The sequence below is a fragment of the Thermobia domestica genome, chromosome 16, assembly GCF_964235325.1.
Source record: "Thermobia domestica chromosome 16, izTheDome1.hap1.1, whole genome shotgun sequence".
In the NCBI taxonomy this organism is placed as follows: domain Eukaryota; kingdom Metazoa; phylum Arthropoda; class Insecta; order Zygentoma; family Lepismatidae; genus Thermobia; species Thermobia domestica.
In genome coordinates, this window is record NC_137469.1 from 155,244,783 (window position 1) to 155,265,679 (window position 20,897).

Below are 20,897 nucleotides of genomic sequence, written 5' to 3' on the forward strand. Positions count from 1 at the left end.
GGGTTTTTCAATTGTTGAAGTACCTGTCTTTTATAAAAATAAGCATCAATATCTTTCGCCATATGACCGACATATGAATTTAACATTACGCATGCAAAAAGCACTTAAACATTTCAGGAAAAATAATAAATTATTCATATCGCATCATGGTTTTGGTTTCGTTTACCTTCTTTTGGCACTACCCTACACTACGTTCGCACACGCTGAATACAGAACAATCATCGAGAATCTCTTAAATTTGGATGCATTCTCAGTATCCCTTCTCAATATTATAATTTTCAGAAACAAAAGTATATGCATAAATAGTTGAGTTAAGCAAAGAACGGATTGATAAATGTGTGCAAAGACATACAAAACTTGCTTTGTTAAATTCTATGTCAGAGACCGCATGTACATTTGATTTTGGTCAGTAGAAAATATGTTAACTGTTACGTTCATTCAAAATGCCATATCATTAAACTAAAGACTGTTTACTTTAAACATAATGTACGATCCATGTAAATGCAATGTCTTTGATCGTACCGATAGATATATACCAGGTATATCATCATGTTATCATGCAAAAGGTTTCACCTCATTTTTTTTTTCTAAATTCACTCTTTCTTAAAGTAAGTTTTTCCAAAGGCGAATACAAGAAGAAAGTCGAAGCAAACGAAGAAGAAACATTTCCTTCTTAAACTAGTGGGATCTCCGAGAACGCAAATTAGAAACTCCAGGCTTCCCTCCCTTTGGCTGTTTCTCTGAAAAGTAATTAAACGAAAGCATCATTAGTTACCAGGGCGTGTATTGAAGTCTTTTTGAAATTGGTTTCGATGTTTTCTACTTGATGAAGTAATTAGAAATATGTCTATAGCGAGCTGTCATCGGAGTGTGTAAATATTCACTCACAGTTGAGCAGCATTAGGTAATGAAGTTCAGTGGTTGTGAAAGTAAATGTAAAAGACACAATTACACAATGTACGTATACCGCAAGAACAGCAGAAAAATATTCTAAATAAAAGCTTTGTAATTTTCTATTGGAGAGAAATGTCAGTTTCTCTTTTTTCTTTCTTTTTTGCAATGAACAAATTTGTTCATTTTCAAAACCTTTTCTCATGCCCTTTTCACTAGATTTTTCATTCAGAAGCGGTTGTGAGAAATTAGAAAAGAACTCTGTAACATGTAGAGTGAGTATTCGTATATTTCAACTATGAAGTAATAAATACGTCAAATTCTCATGAAAATAAGCTTCATTTGTATTAGGATATATATATATATATATATATATATATATATATATATATATATATATATATATATATATATATACGGCACTATTTATGCTTATATAAAAATAGTTTTCGCTGACCTTTTCGTTCTCTCTGGATTCAATTTGTAATACACTGTGTAGTCAGATTTGAGATTTCACCTTTTTTTTTTTTTTTTAATATTTCAAGGTTGACAATTCTGTATTCAGACTAGACCGATTTATGTCTTAAATTTTTTCTCTTGCTAAATTCTGAGCATTCTCGATTTTGCTGTAGCACATTTGCATTTAAGCCTTTATAAGCTCCCTGGGATCTGTCCTATATGAAATCATCAATAATACTGTGAACCACTCAAGAACGGACCTGATCAAGAATGTTCTATTGAAGGAAGTAAACCACATAGTAAAGTTCTCGGAAGCTAGTAATGGGTATCTTATATCAGCATATATTTAATCTTATAATGCATTGTCAATTTTTTTAAATACCAGCACGTAATATGGTTTCTCAGGCCTGCATTTACAATCAACGGAAGATATTAATTTTTCAACGAGAGATCGAAGATAAACATCATAGGTTACTGAAACAGAAAGAAAAATCACTGATTTTAGCATCTCACTACTTAATTCATATACAGAGTTCTTCTGAGGTCGCTGACTCACCTTCCACCTCAGAAGAGCTCTGATGCGAGTTGAAATGGAATTATAAACGTTTTGAATGGTAGCAAATGGAATATCGTCAGTCGGAAAACCTTTTGCACAGAGGATCATGTTACTGTCGCAGATCTGGTAGTAGAAGCCAGTTGATGTGCAAGAACTTTTGGAATTCTTGTAATCAGACGTAAGGTACTGGATCATAAAGATGAGGAAATTTCTCGCAAAATTACACTCCAATTTACAGTCTTTTTTTTCTTTGATAAATACTCAACTGCTTCAAGCCTCTTCAACATACGTTACCAAAATCAACAGCCAAAAATGGCTCAGTTGCTTTCGTTCTGGAAACTGTGATGTGGCGACCAATCACAGTAAAAGTGAAAATGAAATGAAATCTTTGAGTTTTACGTCCCACGGTTATGCCGGTTAGACTAAAGGAGACGGTGATGATGAGAGAAATGGTGGAATGAAGAAAGTGGGAGGAAACGGGAGAACCCTGAGAAAACCCAGAGCACGGTGTTTGTCCACCACAAAGTTCACTTGGCGGGGACTGGGATCGAACCCGGGACCCCAAGCACCAGAGGTGAACGCTCTACCACTGAGTCACCGCGGACATGCCCCATGGACATGCTCCTTTTTCTTTCAACGCTTCCAGAACATTTACAGTTTTTTTTTTAATTTTGCTTATTACCTGTACAAGGGATGAAGACCTTTCTTGTAGAAACAGGCTAAGGATATGTAGAGGTTCCAGTGCATCTCGGATCATGTATATTGCATAAACAAAGTTCCACTTAGTGAGTTCTACGTACAGATCTGAAAATATTGCACGCTGCTGAAAGCTTCTCTGCAAACTTGTAGAAGCTTCTCGAAAGTGTTCCACTAGCACAGGGTAAGACTTCCGCAATGCTTCTACTGAACGGTATGAAGAGCCTAACTTAACCACCGTACATCAAAAACTTTAGTAATATTATAGAAGTGAATACTTAGTTCTCGTGATATTAATTCGATTTCTCTCCTGTTTTCGGGGACATTAAGTAAACACCGTGCAATCACTCTACAAGGCTTTGAAAATGAACCATATCTGAAATCGTATTTACAACGTTGTGAACAGCTTCAGCTTCAGCCAGTTCCAGCTTATGACTCATGCAGTGAAACAAAATAAGTTGGTGTCTAATTCTCGCTGGAGTAAAGAAACAGCACCATTTATTTCGCCTTGCATATTATTTGCGCCATCAATACAAACTGCTACAAATATTCCCCGTAATATCAGTTTGGAAAGATTCATATTTTCACATATTTTAAATATGGAATCACAAACCTCTCTGCCTATTGTTACCTATAACTCAAATAAACCTAAAATATATTGCTATACACCTGATTAACTACAGTACGGGTATACACAATGAGAAAAGATTTATGAGACACATTGGAGGATTCGTCCATCATTAGCACGAAGGATTCATCGGAATTCGCAAGATACTGAGTCATTTTTCGTTCATTTCTGTAGCTACAAATTCAATAATATTTGAACACATAACATTAGAGTAGAGAACTTATTCGAGATTCATTGCATTTATTTCTTTACTTAGTGAGATGCACGGTAAACGAGAGATGATTTTGCGCAATAGCATAGGCAGTTCTAAATATCACAGTTGTCTTTTTAACACAATTTCATTCACAATTAACAATAAAAGCCTCTTACTTTCTTACTTTGTGTACCGGAATTACTTGCCTTTTAATCGTCAGGAGCTTTTCCTTTATTAAAATATATCCATTTCCTTATGTTCTTTTTAAGGTGTTTGTCAACGAAGAAACTACCAATTCACAGCTGCATTGATTGCTCACTAATATCTGAAAATGTTCTATTATTATTATTATTATTATTATTATTATTATTATTATTATTATTATTATTATTATTATTGTGCTACTCAGATGAAGTATAATAATCAGTGGTATCAGCTGCAAGATTTTTCTTCGGGAAACAATTCTATATACAAGACCAGCATAGCTCCCGACAATAAACATACTAAAAAAGTAAAGAATTGTTACTAAAATATGGAGTTGAATTATTGTACTTTAAAACAAATTGTATAGCCTAAGAAAGGTGGAAAATATCTTCCCAGGCTGGGAAGATAGAATTAAACCTAGAGACAGGGAAACTAAAACTTAGAAGGGGAGAAATTCCCAGGCTTCCCTGGCTACAAATAAATCCCTGCTGGTAAGCGGAATAGCTGTCGTGTACCATGCTGACATCTCCAGACCACATATCTTTAAATATTCATCAGAAATTGAGAGAGCTTGACTGATGTTAATATTCAACTTGATAAAGCCGTTGCGATTTCTTTTACTGAGGATTTACACTGGCACTGCTATATTTGAATGTTCTGGTATCTTATGTGTTTTCTTATCAAATGCAAACTTCCAAAAATTTTAAGACCATTCAATACGACTAAGGCATAAGTTAACGCATAATATGAAAATGAAAGATAGTTCAATATTCTGAAGATATCAAAACACGTAATTTTGGAGTGAAACGTTTCCCTATAAAATGCACATTTCCTAGGAAATAAATTTACTTAAAAAAGTTCCCAGTTATGCCTCTTAAATGTTCGTTTCGATTCATATCTTTCTCCTACTGGGCACGCATGCAGTAAAATATATAAAACTAGTTGAAATAGTCGTTCTTTACACGGGGAGTATATTTTTATGGAATTTATTAGAACTCCTTGTTTCTCTTCGGATATGCATTTCAATGAAAGTGTAACTATAAAGATCTGTAAGATAATATATTTCTGGCATTCCTTTTTGAGCCTCCTGCGACGGACGGCAAGCCTTTTCATCAAAATAGCATGACAAAAGTTAAGCTTTTAGTACCTGCTATGTTCCAAAGTTCATTTCAAACTGTATAACCGTTTTCTCATTATTTGATCAGTTTAATTTTTATATATTATTATATTTTTCATATGCCGATCGAGATTTAACTTGAACTAGAAGGTATCATTAGTGTCAATTCACCTCAGTGACTCCGGAAACTATGTAATCGACACTAGTATCGATCATTTTCGATTATTTATAAATGTCACTCCTTGTCCATTCCTACCCTAGGGGTGTTCACAAACAGAGTATTTTTTTCATAAATTATATGTGCATGTGCCAAGTTTAGTTGAATTTGTTGAAGGCGTTCCAGAGCTATGCTGAATATACATACATAGAGCGTGATCAGGAAGTGGGTGTTTTCTGATAGTTTTAAGTTTTACCCACATTTGTTTAGTAACATTGCTTGGCATTGTCTAGTAACATTGCTTTGTATTGTCTGGCTACATTGCTGTCCATGTTCATTTGTTTTCTGCTGTGTTTTGCAGTGTGTGATCAAAGTCCATATAGCATTGAACAAATATTAGTTGTGCATCTTCACCAGCTCCTTTTCTCTGTCCTCCAAGAAATCCCGATCTGACGACACCAGACAATGCTCTCTGGGGTTTCATAAAGCAACAAGTAAGAAACACTCGAAATCACAGAACGCAGGAATTACGAGCAGCTGTGGAACACGCCTTCACCCTCGTGACTCCGCAGTATCACTGCAAAACATCTGCGAGAACTTGGCGCAGACTTCAGCTGTGTTATGACATGGATGGTGATCATACCGATGTTTATGACTCTTAAGACTCTTAAGACTTCAAGGTAACTGTATACAGACATTCTACTATAACTAACATTATACTGTTGAAACTAAAGGGGGGTAAGCTCACTTCCGGACCACACTGTACAGAGAGGGTAAGAGAAAAGAAAGACAGATGATGATATGTTATACGTAACATCGCCTTTAACAAGTATGCATCTAAATTCTCTACAGTTCAACTTTGGCTGTGTACTTCCTAAGATTAAGATTATTACAATTTTTCGGCATGGATTATTTTTTATCACCTAGGTGTGTCTTACCTCACAGGTTGTGTCCAGTTTATAAGTCATACGTGTACCAAGTTTGGTTGAAAATGCTCCAGGCTTTCCAAAGTTATCCTGGAACATACTATGCCGAGTTTCATCTCCTTAATTTTAGGGAAACAGTTTGAACTCTTCTCTAATTTCCCCTTTCCGTTAGGATTTGTGCTTCAGTCAAAGTGAAATAATAAATACATGGCTTGAGTCAAATGAGCATTATATTAAGCTCTAATAACTAAAACTTAACTAATGAACTTTTAATTGATAGCGCTTTACAACTAGCAGAGAAGAGAAAACAGGCAAAATTACATGGACTACAAAATCCGAATGAAATAACTACACACAATTTCGTAGACATCAGACAAAACTTTTAGAACAAAGAAACGCAATTTTTTCAAAGCTAAAATTAAGGAACATGAAGATACACGTAATAGCAAAAATAAAAACATTCGGGACATGTATAAGGGGATCAACGAATTTAAGAAAGGCTATCAACCTCGTGCTGCCAGAAATTAAAGAAAGCTGGCGGAACAGTTCTCACTGATAAGGATAGCTAGCATCTTAAATAGATGGAAAGATTTCATTGACGATTTGCTGAACACGCAGCCAAAAACTAATGTGCATGAAGAAAAGGAAATACACACCGCAGAACCGTATATTCCAGAATCAACCGAATAGAAGTAGAAACCGCTATAAAGAAGTTAAAGAAACACAAATCTCTGGGTGTAGACGAAATTCCGTCTGAGTTAATTTTAGCTGGAACCGAAAAATTGGGGAGCGAAAAACACAAACTCATTCTCCTTATCTGGAACAAGGAAGAATTGCCACAAGAGTGGAAAGAATCAGTCATTGTTCCAATTCACAAGAAAGGCGACAAAACTGACTTTGAATTATCGAGGCATTTCTCTTCTGTCAACATCCTATAAAATCTTTTCAAATATTTTATTAGCAAGATTGACCCCATACGCAGATGAAATTATTGGAAATTATCAGTGCGAATTTAGACAAATCGATCAACTATCGACCAATTATTTACCATTCGCCAAATACTCGAAAAGAAGTGGGAATACAATACCCCGGTACATCAACTATTTATTGATTTTAGAAAGGCGTAGGACTCGGTTAGGACAGAAATGTTATACAACGTTCTTAAAGTACTTGGAATACCGAGAAAGCTAATTAGACTAATTAAGATATGTTTAAATGAATCCCAAAGTAAAGTCCGGATAGGAAAAATTTTGTCCACGAGCTTTCACGTCGAAAATGGCCTGAAAAGGGAAATGCGTTGTCGCCATTATTGTCCAACTTTGTTCTGGAATACGCTATAAGGAAAATCAAAGATAGCGACCAGGGCCCAGAGCTGAACGGTATTCTCCAGGTTATGGCATATGCTGATGATGTAAATTTAATAGAGGATGACAGGAGAGCAATAAAAAAAAGGCAGAGATCTTAGTAAACGCTTGCAGGGACATGGGTTTAGAAGTAAATGCGGAGAAAACTAAATACATGGAAATGCGTCGGGACCGTAATACGGAAAATTATGGACGCGCTAAAATATTAAATACTTTTCATAAAGTGGATACTTTCAAATATCTAGGATCAATATTAACAGACGAAAATAATATTTACGAAGAAATTAAATGTTGACTAAAAGCGGGGAATTCGTGTTATTATTCAGTTCAAAATCTCTTGTCGTGGCAAATTCTGTCGAGGAATTTAAAGCTTAAAATATACAAAACGATAATCATGCTTGTAGTTCTATATGGTTGCGAAACATGGTCGCTTACTCTAAGGGAAGAACATAGACTGAAAGTGTTTGAGAACAAGATCCTGAGACGAATATTCGGACCCAAATGAAACGGAAATGGAGAATGGCGGAAACTTCATAGCAACGAGGAACTACATAATTTACAACGATAACGTTGTATATAATATTAGCAATCTGTGCCAGTTTATAAAAAGGGATCAGAGGCGAATTATTTGAGCAGTATTATGTATAAAGAAAAGAAAAACACATAGAGATTTCGAGATTTATTTTGTAATCGTTAACTAAAGAGAGAGTTGTTACTATAGCAACGTCGTAAATAAATGTACATGTACATAGACATCTTGTTGAGAAAATAAGTGTGTGTATAAAGGTGTAGACATCTTGTTGTATATGCAGAAAGTTGATTATGTACGCTTCTCATGGTTAAGTATTAAAAACCAGCTAAGAAAGTGTTAAAACGTTTGAATTATTTTGAAGATTACTAAATACGAACCAGGAGATACCTTACAAATTTACAAATTATTATTATTAATGTTTACCAAATATTGTTTGGATCATCAAGTCTAGGAGGCTTAGATGGGCAGGTCATGTAACTAGGATGGAAGAAAGTAGAAATGCTTTCAAAGTCTTGACTGGAAAATCAATCGGAAAGCGACCATTAGGAAGACCTAGGTGCATATGGGAGGACAACATTAAGATGGATCTTGCAGAGATTGGAATACAAAGTAGAAACTGCATCCAGTTGACTAAGGATAGAAGTCAGTGGAGAGCTTTTGCGAACGCGGCATTGAACCTTCGGGTTCCATAGACCGTAGAGTTAGTTAGTTATGCTCTACAATTACATATGTTGTAGGTTGAGATACTATTTGTTATTTACTATTTCTGTTTTAAAAGCGAGGGTTCGGAAGATATGAACACCGAAGAGATTCCTACAACTTCTGTGAATACAAAACAAGAAGCAAGCCCAAAGACACAGAACAAGAAAAGAGGAATGAAGATGCATGTTCACCCAAAGAACTTAATAAAATAGATTTCACAATTAAAGAAGTACAAACCATCAGGATAGCTAGACAGGAAGAAATACAAACCACTATCAGAAAACGGTCACCTGGATCTCGTCTGTTTTCACTGCCACAGTCTTCCTATGAGATATATAGATGCTTCATAAAGACATAATATCATACATAATCAGAACTTTAAACCATACGATGCACTACTTTCTAATCAGAAACTACGATAAAATGAAAAGAAAACAGATACAATTTACTGTAAACAAACTATTTTAAGAAAGAAAGAGCAACGAGGTATAAACTAAGCGTAGTCTAGTTTAGTCTTTAGTCAGTTTATCGCTTTCAGAGTATGAGTGGAAAGAACTTCTAGCCTTAAAGCTATTTTGACCATTGCGTTTTATGTTGTATGCGTGTTTATAAGCGAGGAGTCGTAAACCTGGATTGTGTCTGTATTGTATTGTTTGTGATCTTATAGCTGTAGAGTGCTTCAATGTTTGTGTTTGTTTTAATGTAGTTGATGGTCACAAAATGCTTCATTCTTTTGGTAAAAACGGTGTTTTATTCTTAGAAAGTTCCTTGTGTCTGTATGAAAAGGTCTTACTTTTGTGGTTAAAGAGATCTTGATAGTAATAGGTTGTAATCCTTGAAGAAAACTTGTATTAGTCTCAAATTAGATATATCCTTGCAAGTAATTCTTGTAGTAGTGATTTATTGTGCTCTGTACTTGATAATTATTTTGATTGTAATAACCGTCATTCCTTATAGTAGAGTGATGGAGTTAGCTGTGATGGTTTTGTTCTCTTCACTGAAGTGGTGTTTATAGAAGTTATTTTTATGCAACTTCTAAAACTCTTTAATGTTTAACCTGTTCATTTCTTTATTTGTTGGTTTCGGCTCTGCTATTTCATATAGTATTTCGTCTTTGGTCCATAGTATTGTCTCTAATCCACTTTCCCTTTGTTTGGGCAATTAAATGTATGTTTTGCGTATTGAAATACTCACCATAAGCACATAGCAACTTCAACATCAGAAAACAATAAAACAATCACCCAATTAGAAGACAGAAGCCATATTTCAAGCCACTAATGAGAACAGCAAATAACACTATGAAGCCTCTGTTGAAAATTATAGTCATAAGTTCAAGAAGGGAAGAGGAACACATCGCATAAACAAATAACAGCAATTTTTACGTTCGAAAGTTCTTACAGCAAAATCAAAATATTTTCGTGTGACACACTGGGTAAAACCACAAGATCAGCAAAAACCCCTCTCACTCCCTGTAGAAGTGATAAATTGATATAATATGTTCTGTTAATAAATGACATTTACAGACGGAGCGAAAACGTGAAATACGATAGTCCTATACATTATAGCTAAAGATAGATACGATAATTGAAAGTTTCGTATTGTTGCTTAACCAAGGGCGCAAAACTTACAGCCTACAAGTACCAAGATTTGATAAAGTGTATAACTACTAGGTTGAGGATAGTCTCAGGTGTATTTATCCCGAAAGATAGACATGTAATATTCTTGAACATTCTTGTAGATATTTTTGTTCATATTTTTCTTTATTACAGCTTTCAATCATCAGAAACACCACCATAATATATACAGAGTGCTAACAAATTCCCGTTACCCCTTGATAAATGCTAATGTAAGTTTATCCGTTACCTCTTTACAAATGTTAATCTGAGGTATTCCATTGTTTTAGATTGTGTGAACGATGCCTGATACTTCAAGTTACAGTATTGAAGAACGTGTTATCGCAAGTCCTGAGTGCATGAGAGAAACCACACAGTTAAGACACTAGCAGAAGTGCGTGCAGACTTTCGGACAAGGTTTCAACGACATCCTCCCCCGAAACAAACATTTTTACAATCTGAAAAGAAACTATTCGCCACAGGAACTGTGAAGGATAAGGAAAGATGTGACAGATCGTCCACACGAGCAAAAACATGTCGTTTCGTCGCGACGTCCGTGGAGGGGTCGCCGCAGAACTCGACGCGTAAGCGATCCTTGGAACTGGGTATACCTACCCCCGGTCGACTATCCAGCAGCACATGAAACAAGACTTAGGTCTGCATCCATATCGACCTACCCGTGTGGAAGAATTATCGAACACAAACATAGAACGGATCTTTGTTATGAGAATGACGATCGACAGACCGATCCTTGGAAACTTAAGGTTTATCAATACCTCTAAGTAGTTTGAAGCTGAGCCATTAGATGGCGCACCCCTCGGCCAATAGAAATATATTAGAAAATTAAAAAAAGATTGAAACGCAATAACTACTTTATTTAAAGCAATAATGAAACCAAACTTAAAACATTGTCGTACCTCAACATTATCTAGTGCATAATGCGTGCAAAATTTCGACTTAGTCATTTCTTCCATTGTTACAACCATTCATTGTTGAGAACGCGGAACACGATATCTCAATCAGTAATTCACAAATGGATCTCAAATCACGCAGACGTATGTACTAGTACAATATCTAGTGTATTATCCGTGCAAAATTTTGATTTCCTAATTATTTCCATTGTTGTGAGCACTCCATTGTTGTGAGCACTCCATTATTGAGAGCGCTGAACACGATATCTCAGAGAATAGGTTCTTCTAAGTTAAACTCTATTCAACAAGAAGTTTTAGAAATTGTCATTTACGGTCCCCAATTTCATCGCTATAGAACAGAAACGGTAAAAAAAAAGCTAAAAGCATTGTTTGGGAAAAGATTCCATGTCCCAATAGTTTATTCGACTTTCACGCATATTCTTTTACTCAAACCGGAAGAGCAAGATAGCGGGTAAGTAATTGCAATTTGATTTGGATGCAGAGTCGGAGGAACAGGTTCTATCCTTTATCTTATCACTCTGGTTACTTGGTGTTTTGCAGAATCAGTGTACAGCGGTGCCAAGTTTACCCATCCCCGTTCTGAAGAAGTGTCTTAGCAGCTAAATGTTCACGAGTAATTCACCTCAATTTCCTCCTCTTTCGCGTGAAAGAAAAACAAATCGAATGTAAATCTAAGAAAGAGGTGAGACTCGGAATAGCGTTTGCCTTTGTCTGTCATCAATGAACAAAAATCTTTCACTCAAAACGTTTGTTTCCATGGAATCAATTTCCAAACGAAGGATCAATTTCTCAACATGTATTACAAGTATCGGCGTTTCTCAGCGTATAATAAAGATATCGGAGTGCTTCAGGTGCAGTACAGATTTTCGAAAAACCCACATCTCTCATTCTGCAAAATTGGAATGTACACTCATTGCGTATTTTCTGTTCTTCGAAACATAGCAACACTGAACGTTGAAAACCAGTTGGAATCCCTATCTGCCAAACAAGATTCTGCCAAACGAGAACACGAGGATCATTCTATTGAAAACAAAAGTTATAGATGTACTACTTCCAGTTTTATTATTGAATTCCCATAGTTTGGAAGCTACTTATTGTAGTTCTACTTGTACTTTCAAAGAAAACTCACTTGTTTCTCAAACAAAAATATTGTTCAAAAATCTTACCATTTTACAGTACTTCTTACGTTTCTACATCTGATATTCAAATAATATTAAATTAAATATGTCTACCAGTTTTTTTTTTAATGTAAACTGTTTCATGGTGGAAAATTTAGATATAACTTTTAAAGAATTGTAAAGTTTTATGTTGTTTATTTTTCACCTTTTAAAATCTTATTTGAGGCAGACGGGTATACTATAATTTGTAAAACAAAAACAAAAAAAAAAAAGAAAGAAAGAAAGAAAAATGAAGAAATGCACAGCAGAATGCATGAGTTTCCCATAGTTACATGGGTGTATTTGGTACTCCTACAACGTTTCCTTTTACGAATTCAGATTATCCCTCCTATCACGAAATTGTATCTTCTGACTTCATCTTACTCGAGGATCCAGCAACTCTGGTGAAATATAACACATATAAAATGTTTGTAATTTTGGAAACACTTTATTCAAAAAATGATAATCTCTTCGGATACATTCAATTGATAGTCCCTTTGGTGTCCAAACAGCAAAGTCGCAGTACTGTCCAAAGGCGCCGATCCTAGGGTGCCGAGGGGGCCCGGGCTCCCAAAGCTCATGTGGCCCCCTATTGTATTTGTAAAATATACAATATTTGGTACAATATGAGTGCAATTTGTATTAAAATCTTCATATATAGAAAAAATACCTTCTGCATCTGAATGCCCCCCCCCAAAAAAATTACAGAGAAACCGGCGCCCTTGCCACTGTCTACCTGTCACTCGTAACTGTCCCTGAATTTGATAGTAATAATTATGGTTACTTTCCAGTTTTAGCTCCTTTGTGAGAGAGTCTATGTGTAAGTAAAACTTATTCAATTTTGTAGCCGCTTCTGTTGGAGTATAATCACGAGCTGAACTTGGACACTTCACTTCCAACAATCCATCGTCGTTTATAAGCCCATCAGGACTGGCAGCTAACCAAGGACAGAGACTGTGAACTACCCGTCCGCATCGCGTGCACATATATAAAATGGAAGAAAAAAATAATAAAGAGTGCTCAAAACCAATGAAAAGCAGGGTTTATTTTTGAAATTTTTCTTACGCTTCCCGGCAAACATGGCGCTTCACGACTGGTCTGTCGACTTGGGATGGCCAGAACCGGTTCCTGGTGGAACCGGTTGCCGGGTCTGAACAGATCCGGTTCTAAAAGATACGGTTCTTCGGATCCAGGTCTGGAACCGGTTCCCAAATCCGGTTCTGGAGCCGGGTTTACGGACCCAGGCCTTAAATCGGTTCCGGAACCGGTTCTGAAAACCGGATCTCTAAGAATCGAAACCGGTTTCGCTGGAACCGAATCTTTGTGACCATCCGTACGCAAAACCCGAGCTGCTGGCAGGCTGTGAACAGTGTGCTAGATGAAATGGCGGAAGCGACAGACAGGCGCCCAGGCGGCGGCTGCTTGTCACATTTGGCTAAATAAACTGGGTAACTGGCAAACTCATTGGCTAAACAGGCAAACTGGCCAACTCATTTGGCTAAACACCCACTGGTGGACCATTTTTTTTCTGGGGGCACAAGCGGGTCTGGGCAGGGAGGGCACAAGCGCATGGTCCTCTTTGCATTTTTTGAAGGTGAACTTTGTGCCTCCTTTACGGGTCTTCTAAAATCGGATATCCGAGAACCGGTTCCTCGTGGAATCGGTTCCACCGGAACCGGAACTTTGTGGCCATCCCTACTGTCGACCTCACTCATATGTACGGGGGCACCGTCGTATACTCTCGTTCCGGGTGCTAATTTTCCACGGCACGACAATAAGTAGAACTTCATCGCCACCGCAAGATTTTATTCTAGACCAATTTGGGTAATTTTCCTCGCTTAGAGAAATCAAGATGGAACTAGCATTTGAATCGATCGATCTATTCCAAAGATTTTTGTACAACAAAATCTAACGTTGGGATTGTACTTTTCCTTCTGGTTACTAGAAATGTCACGTTTTGAAAACAAAAGGAAAGAAAGAAAAAGAGTATTCTAAGGTTCATGATCTTTGAGAAAAGAACAACTTTAGGTATACTTGGATCTCATATTAATTTTCTTGGTATCGATAAGACGCTATGATCTGCTTAGTTCTAGAACACTGATGGTACGAAATTGTTATTGCCACAGTTACTTTACTAATGATTTTCCCATCACATAGAAGAGTTTATATAGCCAAATGAACAGCGTTTTATTGTATTTTAATTTATTTTCATTGCGGATAAGTTTATCTGTTACTTTTGTTAAATTTTGTACATACAGGTTGCAATTATGACTCAAAATGCGTCGTTGTGAATTTTAGAAGAGAGATGTAACGAAAAAAGTCGAAATATTAAACTCATAATGTAAAAGAGTATAATTTATACAATAGCATATTTTATCAGAAATATTGAGTAAGTTTCAGTGACATATTTAGGATTTTGTTTAGGAGACATAGGGCTATGCACAATATGTCAATAAGCACTTTATTTTTTCCTTATGGTTGTCAGGAAATTTTAACGATTTTCGGGCCGGAGAGGGGACTGGAGCCCGATAGCCTTCTAATACGCCAGTGGTAAGTTTACGAGTTGGCAGCTGGTACTACTATTTTGAATAAGGTACGTAAGGATAATTTGGAGGTTGACATTACATACAACGCTTTCTTGAATAATAGTAATAATAATAATAATAATAATAATAATAATAATAATAATAATAATAATAATAATAATAATAATAATAATAATAATACAAACTTTGGGTAATGTATTTTATGTAGTTAACATAGGTGGGAAGAAGGAGACTCATACGAGAATAAAATGGAAAGCTTATCTGTAGTAAAAGTATAAACTATTGGTTATTTCATATGAATACAAGAATTGCGTTCCAGCAATGCTTTGTGAATCTCCCCTTGACGACTTTTCTGTCTACGCCACTGGCTGGAGCCTTTCATGTGCTTCGGTCCTTTGCTACTCTAGTCATTTCCACATAAGAATTGTGCGTATACGTAGGTATAACTCTGTGTAATATGATTTACGTGGAAAGATGACCGTTTTGCTATTAGTTTTTATATTGAATAAGTCTATATGCATTGAAAGTTTTCCTATGACCCGTGTTACATATAGAGCCAATAACATCTAATTTGTAATGTAAATCATCGCAAGAGAACGATGTTTACCAGACAGAGAGGCTACACATCGAACAGAGGGTTTACAATGGACAAGAATTTTTGTTTTACCACCATTCTCTGCACAGGGACAAGATATGTGACTCCAGGGGGTAAGGCCGGATGAGTTTTGACCTGCACCCTTACTGTATTTGCTGTATTTGTGTGAGTTACACGAAGTGCCACTACGTGGCGCATTCGTCTAACAACAAAATTCTCCAGATGCGTGAATGCCTATTGAGGGACCTTAATGTTCCTTATATCAATAAAACTTCTCAAGAGCATTGTTGTTCATGTCATTCAGTTCTTTCTGTGTAATTATTTACCTACGTTAGTGATTTATGTTACCTATTTTCAGGGGTAACGGGACTTCGTGGCCACTCTGTGCATCGATATTCTTAGTTCAACCATGAGATGATATAAATCGCTGGTTTATGTAGCTGAAATAATGCGATAATTTAAAAATCTGAAACTGCTTTCCTGGTTTGTCGGGATGTGAAAGAAGTTCGGTAAAGAACGTGGAGGTAACTTCAAACATAGGAGTTTTAAGTACTTTAGAAAGTACTCGTTACAAGCATTCATTATATATAATTTAAATGAGTCGTTTCCATGGTATCTGCAAATGAATTCTGTTCCTTCTAACCTATATTTATATGTATATGTCTGTGTGTACATATTCATCTCTTTCCTCATTTTCACATTGCTCTGCTAAAATTAATGGAATGGCCCATTATTCCTGTTTCTTTACTGTAAATAATTAGTCTAATTAATTGCAGTACTTGCCAATTAAAAAGGATTATTATGGTTTTCTGGTTAATTACGAAATGTTTCTACTCTGATACAAGCCTTTCCAATGTAACTGGACAAATTTACATCCTATTAAAGTGTATGTTAACTAAAGGTAGTGTTGTTGTTTTATAAAAGTTTTTTTTTTAATTATTTTTCGTTATTTTAGAACTAAGAGAAACATGACTGATTTAAAAGTACGACTCTAAATTTAGAATTGTAATACAAAATTAAGTTTAATTGTATCCTAATTACCACTAGATTATAAAGGTACACAAATTATAAACACGAAATTCCCATTGAAATCACTGTGTCATTCCCGAAGTTCAAAAAAGGAAAAAAATCAATTCGTTATAGGCTATATCCTTCCCGTTTATTGTTCTTTACAAATGTGTGTTATCGCAGTATATAATACACTAGAAAAAGACGGACGCAATATTTATATTTATTTCTTTATTATTCCAAATGAGAGATCAAACACCTAATCAAGTTCGTTTGTGGAAACTGGGGAGAAATATTATCATTCTGTCCTACCTCCTCCTATATTCTCATGGTCTTCAGATAGCCTAACAGTTGGACATGTACATTGGCATGTTTACAGATATTGTCAAATAACTTTTACATAAGTTATTTGACCCATCTTGATGTAGGAGCGTGAATAATTACAGATGTTTTCAACGAATCAAAAGCTTTTCTATTGTCAAGAAACGCAGGACATAAGAATACTTGTTCGACCTTTCTGTTAGTTCCTTTACCACTTCAAATGTTTTGCTATATTGTAATAACTTCTAATTGTAGTTTTTTGCGATGTTTAACTTTATCTAATTGATAAATGAGTATTTCCGTAAAGATTTTATAAATTTCAGAACTATAATTTATAGCTTTATAAGTGCGTACTATAATTGTATCATTTCTTGTACAGCATAATCTTGGTATTTTTCTACTTCTCGAGAACCAATTCATATCGGAGTTATTTTGTATAGGATATTTGTTATGCTAGAATTTTTCTGGTTCTTTTCTAGTGTATCTCCATCTGGTACCTTTCTTCTTTTAACGCGCGTTATCTCATTGTCAATTCCATTAAGAATTGCATGACAGAGCTCTACTTCCAGCTAAGCTTTGCACAAAGCATTGCATCATCGGATATAAAAGTAATCCAATTCTTCCGAACTCTTTATCCTATCCCCCCAGATTCAAATTCACGCAAAATACTCGCCGGTACATTTATTAAATGTGTATTCGCCTTCTCCTTATGTGTTCATATCCCACTTGACAGCACGCAACCAAATCTTATCTGTGATACCTCCAGGTATTCCAGAACAAGGAAGAAATGGTGATTATTAGAGTTCCAATTGTCACAAAATCCGGAAAGTACATGAATATCTTCAAATTTTGATTTTCCAAAACCTCCATTGCTAATACACCATCCTGCAATACCACAAACTCAACCTTAGCAAATATCGCAACCAAGAAGCACACAGAAGAATTTACAAGATGCCAACACCTTGAACACTAATCCAAGGCATCTGAAATACGAGGACATCTCACTGTCAAGTTGAAACTCAATGGAAGACATAAGGTATTGTACAAATGTTCTTGACAACGAACTGCTACTCTACTGTCGCCATGTTCTGTCTTCTTTTCAACTGTGAGATATCTTCTGATTCTCCAAATTTTTTTCCAATTCTATTTCATCATCTGAATATAATTTGTAATTGGAACTTAAATTTTATTCAGTATCTTTTTTTAGGATTCGTAGCGGTTGTGTCCTCTTTTTACAGCGTTATAATCTGATTTAGTTCATTCTCAAACCTTCGAGTGTGAGAAACGGTTTTCTGTCTCAGTTACAGTGCTTTACGTTGTTCTTAAAGAATCCTCACGTTCCCGTCGTTCTGCAAGTATCTAATTTTCAGATGCAATATATACGGCTTACCTCACTATTTGATGGCTATTAGAACCTATTGAACATTTCAGTCTATAAACCAAAATTATCCTGTTTGATATATACTCAACTTCCTTTGTTCTTGCACTTCCTTCACACTGTCACTTCCCTCAACAGACTGAGAAACCGATTCTTCTTATTGTCCCAATGTTGTTTTGATTCAAATACCCTCTTCCACAATAACTTTTGTGATTTCTTTATATAAATTTCCTACAACTAATTGAGACACCAATTCTTTCATTGACCATACTAGCGACCCTCTATATCCATCTTACTTTAGGTTGATTTGTCTCCTTTTCACTAATGACCTCCACATGAACGATTGTAAGTGTATGTAGATTGTGTTCCTCTTCTCTTAATAATGTCCATCTATTGCAGAGATATAACATGGTTTAAAATATCCTATCTATATACGCTATACGGCAGTGATGGGAAACCTATATGTGAGCTACTGAAATCACAAAATGAATTTACATACTTAATGAAAAATATCTAAATCCAAGCAAATCTCTTTAAAAACAGTTTGCTACCTAAAATTTCTTAAAATAGAGATATACCTTTAGAATAAGGCTCATTCACCTAAACTCACCTAACCCACCAAACAAATAAGCTCCAACACCTTACCAGAAGATTATTTGAGGGCCTCCCCCAGCCTACAACGCAGTCTAAATTAGAAGGTGAACTACGGTTAATAACATTGGTACCTAATTTCTACGTAATCTACCTGCGCAATCGTTATTAATTTGCAACTTATCTAAAAGACTCCCTTAATTAACTCAACTATACAGGTTACTAAAGTTTCTTCTACAAGGCCGGCCCTAGCTCATCTGACTTGTCCCTTAAGATTAGCCCCCTACAATTTCCCTCAGCTACTCTGGTGCTCTCTTGAACTCCCCCGCCACGTAAGATAAAAGCACCTGTGGTCGTCACTTTAAGTTTGAAAGCTTACTCTTTTGTCTCTTCTGTGAGCATCGTGAATCTTTCGGAGCTGTACCATAGTTGGAAAGACACATTGATTCTTTCCATATGTGTCCATCTAGTTAGAATTCAAAATCGAATAACCGTTGAAGGAAATACAATATATTTATAAATCCCTTATATTGCACGAGTAGTCGTGATCTCAAAATCGAAATGTTCCAGTGGTAGTCAGGGTTTCGTACCAGTGTTCGTCACTCACATAAATTGGCATACTTTATTCAAAAATTAACTGTCTATCAGTTTAAGGTTAAGAGTAGAGTGTAAAGTACTAAGCTTAATAACTGTACATCACTTTTAGCACTCAAGAAAAAAAAATAATTTTTTTTTTTTTACATACTTCGTTAAAGCAATTCCAGAAAGAAAACTGTTAACTGAATTCAAAAGTTAATTATATATCACTTTAACCCTAAGTGTACGATATAAAATACTGAGTTTAATAACTATACTTCTATTTAAGCACTCAAGAATAAAAAGAAATCTATTTGTACATAAAGCAATTTGAGAAAAAATATGTTAACTGAATTCCAAATATAACTATACATTACCTTAAGCTTAAGAATACTTTATAAAATACTAAGATCAATAACAATACATTACATTAAGATCTCAAGAATGAAAATAAAAATGTTTTTAGGCTACCTATATTGTATTTATATTTTGTTATTGCTCATTAACATTTGTTTTGATAAGTCACGATCAGACCCAGAGATGCGCACGAGACTAGATTTGAGGCTGTCTTCTCTTGAAAAGGTGCCGCAAAAGTTATGTCTCGTCTCAAAATAACTGTATCTGTTTATACTTGAAGAGCTCTGTCTTGTCTTGAATTTCGTAACGAAAATCTGCCTTGTCTCGTGTTGTGCGCATCCCTAACTGGCTCGTAGCCAAACACGTCATTTCGGGTGGGAATTCGATAGAACTTTGCTATATCCAGCGGTAAAATATGGAAACTTGTACGATATATCGAAATATTGAGAAATATCAAATATCGAAAACATATCGAAAGATCGAACTAGAAGCAATGTTAAAATTTCGAAGAAATAGAAATATCAAACATCCCAAATATCAAAAATATCGATCAAAAATTTCGATATCGATATTTTGATATTTGAACATATCAATAGTTCGATCAAGATATCGCACAGCCCTACGTTAAAACTGCTACAACCTTTAAATTTAATGTGAAAATTGCTAATGAATCTTCTATAAGTAATACTTTCCGGGAAGAACTGGACCCCATAGGCTAACTCCATGGTTACATCCCTGATCATGGTTCACCGCATCTGGGTGTAACCATGGTTAAATCTAAACAATAAAACTGGAGAAAGACTGACTGGAGAGTAAAAAAAGCATTATACCGCTGCTCACTTGATCATTGATGAATTAGATGTGACATCCATGCTTTAGGGGGCAAAAGACACAACCAAAATTTTGAAAGTTGACGCCAGAAAGGCAAAGAGAAGTGAACCGAAGTGAATGAAATTGTGCACAGAAATTGTAGAAATAAAATGAAGGAATACGGATTTGGTATTTTCCTGGAAAAAAGGGTTGGGAGCACCACGTCCCTCCCTAACATTTGGTGACTGTAAACGACATGAAGGATTGCAACATAACTTTGTGTATGGACAATAGGCGAAAAATAAATACGGCTCTTTCTGTGAACAAACGTTTTAAGGCCAAAAGCCCCCACCCGAAAGTTTGAAAGTTGAATTCCGAAATGCAAGGAGAAATGAACGGAAATGAATGAAATGGTGCACAGATATTGCAGACGTAAAATTAGGATACGGGTTTCGTATTTTCCTGAAAAAAACGTTCAGGCGGGGCACGGACCCCTCCAAACATTTGATAACAAAAAATCAAATGTGCTAGAAACATTATGTCAGATGTGTGCAAAGGACATCATGAATTCCAACATAACTTTGTGTT

The 20,897-nt window shown here is 35.7% G+C and overlaps 1 long non-coding RNA gene across 1 annotated transcript in view; it reads right to left on the minus strand.

Moving 5' to 3' along the window:
- Positions 1–340: 340 nt before the first annotated feature.
- The window catches only part of LOC145672823 (uncharacterized), a 39,495-nt gene continuing 18,938 nt past the window's right edge, over positions 341–20,897 (minus strand). Inside the window, exon 3 of the long non-coding RNA XR_014128682.1 lies at positions 341–740. This is a non-coding gene — a long non-coding RNA (uncharacterized LOC145672823). The remainder of the gene's footprint in view (positions 741–20,897) is intronic.